This window comes from Loa loa (genome assembly GCF_000183805.2).
Source record: "Loa loa unplaced genomic scaffold supercont3.345, whole genome shotgun sequence".
NCBI lineage: Eukaryota > Metazoa > Nematoda > Chromadorea > Rhabditida > Onchocercidae > Loa > Loa loa.
In genome coordinates this window covers 28,625-33,439 of record NW_018108525.1, presented here as the reverse complement: position 1 = coordinate 33,439, position 4,815 = coordinate 28,625, and positions in this window count along the sequence as shown.

Genomic DNA, 4,815 nt, shown 5'->3' with positions numbered 1-4,815 from the left:
CTAACATCATTCATTTTTCTCAAAATTGCGCATTTCCGGTCCGGTTCGCTCAGTCCTAATATCATTCGTTCTTGTAACTTTCATCTAAAAAGTTCATCAATAAATAAAAATATGTATTAAAAATAGCGCAGAAACAAGATGAAATTTATAAATCTGATTAATTTTATAATGAGAAAAATTAAAAAATTAATAAAAAGTTCTATTTTGCGTAAAATTAAAATAATTAAAATATTATATTTTAATTTTAAAGCATAGTCAAAAGTTGGAATTTAAATCAATGCTTAACCATTAAAGAATAATGTTTAAATAAAGCAACAAAGCAATAAAGTTAGTGGAAAAAAATAAACCTTCATTTGACTTAAAGTATCAAAAAAAAAAAGAATTGCGTAATTTACTACGCACGTGTTATACGTGATATTCTACGGCATTGACATCATATACAAAGCCAATTAATCATTCGGACAACTTCTGATAGACGTAAAATTTTTTGAAAATTCACTAAATTAAAAATAAAAAAATCTTTAACTGTGTTTCTTTTTGCGCTACTCAGACAATTTAACGGAGGAAAAAAGTTAAAATTAAGTTAAAATTAATAGTTAAATTTGCAATAAAATTCATAATAAGCTGATTGTGTCATTTTGAGTATGTCATTTCCTCTTAGTCGTTGGATATCTTTTCATTTTAATCTAACCACTAATTATTCTGCTAATGATTCCGATTATTTAATCATGTTCTTATATAACATTTTCGTCTCTTAAATTATTTATAACTCCTAGAATCCTTTATTATTTCATCATATAATAGCTTACTACTACTAACAATAAGGTTAAGTGTAATGAACTGCTAAGGTCAAAGTTTACGAGAGGTTCTACAAAAGTACCTTGTGATAATTGAGAAAATAAAAAGGAAACTTGCATTTGTAGCATTTTTCTTATGCTACACTAACAGTTCTAAAATTGTTACTCAATATTGAGGTTATCTAAATTTCACAAATGTTAACATTTCGATTCACCTAGGGATTAATTTCAGGTCACTAATTGATTGTAATAGTTCATGGATCAAAACAACTCTATTAATTTTGGTGATTTAAAATTGGTCCCGAAAAAATTTTTAATTTCAGATTTAAATACAAATGTTTTTAAAAGGAAAAAATTCAAAATTTTTCAAATTATATTCAATAAAAACAATTAAAAATCAAAATGGACTAAAGAATGCTCAAATTTGAAAATAAATTCAATTAAAATGCAAAGATTGCAAGTGAAGAAGGAAATAGTACAATTAATTGAAGAGATATAAAATTCAACATGATTATTTGAGATTACAGTATCTGTTAGTACTGTTTAGTAGTAACTAGAGATGGTAGACAAATATGAAAGAATGGTATATGTAAAGAGATGACAATGATTGATAAGAATTATGAAATTTTGTTGATAAGATGAACCTATTATAACTATTGTCTGAGAATGAGTCCAAATTAAATATTCCTTGTCCATATTATTCCCATTTTACTGTTTTTTCCGGTATGTTGAAAAATTAAAGCTCTAATCCGGAATATTCGATAAGTCCTTTTTTTTTTTAATCTCCAATATCTTAAAATTAGCCTTTTAACGTCCAATTATTATTTTAGTGTCGTTAGTTTTGATGTATCCATGGTTCCCGATATTGCTGAATAGCATGACCTGATTTTGATAGGAAGGAAAAAGGTAAAAGCATTTGTACAATTGTTACAACCATATCCTGAAAATGATTTATGTTATATTATTGTCAAATTGTTTTGTCAAACCTAATTTGTCCATCAGTTACAGATAATTCTTCCATAGTAATATGTTAGATTGTTTGAGCGATACTTGAAATTTTGGAAAAAAAAAAGAAAAAAATCATTTCATATCTTCAGTACATTCGTTTCTTTTTTTTGCAATACTAATTTCAAAATTAATTTTTCGAAGTTCATTTCAATCAATTTTTTATTTTTGTTTTTATTAATCTTTGGTCGTTTTTTTTTCCACACATTACACTTTTGCGCAAATTACGTCAAAAATGATGAAAATTAAAAGTGTAAAAACATAAATTTAATTTCTACACTGATCACAATATTACCTCTCTCTTTTTTTTCCTTTCTCTCTCTCTTTTTTTTTCCTTTATATTTTTAAATTTAATTTCTACACGGATCACAATATTACCTCCCTCTTTTTTTCCCTTTCTCTCTCTCTTTTTTTTCTTTATATTTTTATTTATTTAAATTGAAATGAAACAAATCTTGTAAGATTAAAGAAAAAAATAATATGTTTACGTTGGTGATAAAAATTGAAATGCCCATATTATCATTTCAAAAATTTCATTTATTCTATTAATTTAAGATAATTTGAAATATTTGATATATACAATTCTGATCGACTTATGATCATTTTAGGATGGAAATAAATTTTGAATTTATTTATAACATCAATAATTGTCGCATTTATGGATCACTCAAAGTAAAGTTAGAGAGACGAAATCAAAAATTAATGAAACAAAAAAAAAGAAAAACAAGAGAAAATGAATGGGCAATCGTTTTTAATTTTTTGAAAGAAAAAAAAAGCATCGAAAACCGGATACTCTTATTTGAAACATTTGCTAGGTGCAATCATCAATAATTCGATTGCCTGATTAACTTCTGCATTCATTAATCTCTGCTTCTTGTTGGTTTAATGATGATTGACCTTACTTGACCCCATTGAGAATTTATTAATTGTGCAGGTTTCAAGGTGTAACTAATTAAGCTTGTAGGTATTCTTGTAATACAATAACTATTTTATATCATATGAGAAAAACTGCAATTTTTGATCAGAAATTTTGGCACCGATTTTATATTGTATCATTTTAAAATGTAATAAATGAAAGTTAATGATAGTTAAAGTTTTATATTAACAGCTGATCGGATCAGTTGTTTCATTGTCCTGAGATTTCTCAATTGTTGAGAAGGAGGAGAAAAGATGAATAACAGCTGATCGGATCTGTTGTTTCATTATCCTGAGATTTCTCAATTGTCGAAAAGGAGGAGAAAAGATGAGGTTAAAATTTTGTACTACGTATTAAAATAGATATCTGAAAGTGTAGAGGGAGATGGTAAAATTCGTGAATGGAATAATAGTGACCTTTCCACTGGGTTACACTCCCATCATGACGTTCGTTAGTTGCAAATGAATGATTCTCCCATATGACCATTGGTACTCGTTAGCTTACCGATATTTGACCTCGATTGACCTTTTCCTAGCGGCATTTGACATTAACCATTTTTCTTTGAAATTTTTCTTTGAATTATTAAGATTCACATAAAATTTCTTCGACATATGCAAATTCATTTTTTTTTTATATTTGACTTCAGTTGACCTTTGCCTATTATATAAGTGTATAAGATTTTCATATACATTTGTTGAAATAAATAATCTTTGATAGTTTAGAATAAATTAAAATGCATAAGTTTTCGTCAAAAAAATGCTAAAAAAATTTATTAATCACTGCTAACAAAGCTAATCTATCCAATAAATTTATAATATCATTACTTAAATAATCATTATTTAAATTATTACGAATAAATTTATTCAATAATTTGCAATATCATTTCTTAAACATTGCTATATATATTTATTGTTATATTATTTTAACATATTTATTTTAAATTTCAGTCTAATTTTTTGGCATTAGAAATAAATTTCTTTTGCAATTAAGAAAATGATTAAAATTAATTGCTAATTTGTGTTCCATTTCTCGACATGCAAAAGAATTCGAGTAAATCGGAGCATTACTGCGCGAAGTACGATAAATGTCATCGTATGAAATGTAATGATTTGATGTTGTATTTCGCGGAAATCCACAAATTAATTTTTACTTTAATTTAATTTAATTTTAATTTAATTTGTTTCTCTTAACTTCATCAACATCTAGGAAAATGATATCGATTATAGATCAATGGTTCTGAACTTTTTTTTTGACCAAGGATCATTAAAATTTTTTATTTATAGTAGTATCATTTTTGCTTTTGTTTATATTTGTACCACAAAGTTCAAAAATAATAAATTCTTTTGATTTGAAAATAAATTTTAATCAAAACTTTCAATGCTATTAATTTATTTATCAAACATTGATAAGAATAATCACAGCCTGTTTCCATTGCATCATATCCTCACGGATTATCACCGGTTGGGAATTGTTGTGGTAGATAAAGATATGAGTACCACAAACAGACAAGTACCATTTAGTGCTAGTAGCATAGATTATTTCAACATAATTACGATGGGTAAAAAGATGAAGAAGTACCACTCTATCTCATCCCTTGTTTAATTATCTTTGCCAATTAATCATTAATGGCTAGCTATGAGACCGATAAATTAGTAAGGTGAAATTTAATTAAACTTTTTTATTTCACTTTGACCTTCATTTTGGATTTTATTTCATAAAAAAATAAAGTTTGATTTTAATTATATCAATTATTGTTCATAAAGAGGGAGGAAAGAATTACTGAACGTTAATCGAATCTGTTGAATTAAATTAATGGAATACTTTGATTTTCATTTTTTTTTTCTAAAATAAAAAGCTAAAATGAAAAAAAAACACCAATTTAAAGTTTTCATTTAAGTTCCAATTAAAAATTACACAAATAATTAAATAAAGAGAAAAAAGAAAAAGTATATATAAGCAAAAGCAAACTAAAAAAGTAAGGATAAATGTAATTAGAAGTAAAATTAGGATGGAATAAAAAAAAAGCAGAAAAGGAAGAGAAGGGAGATAGAGAGAGAGAGAGAAAGAGAGAGAGAGAGAGAGAGAGAGAGGAGGAAG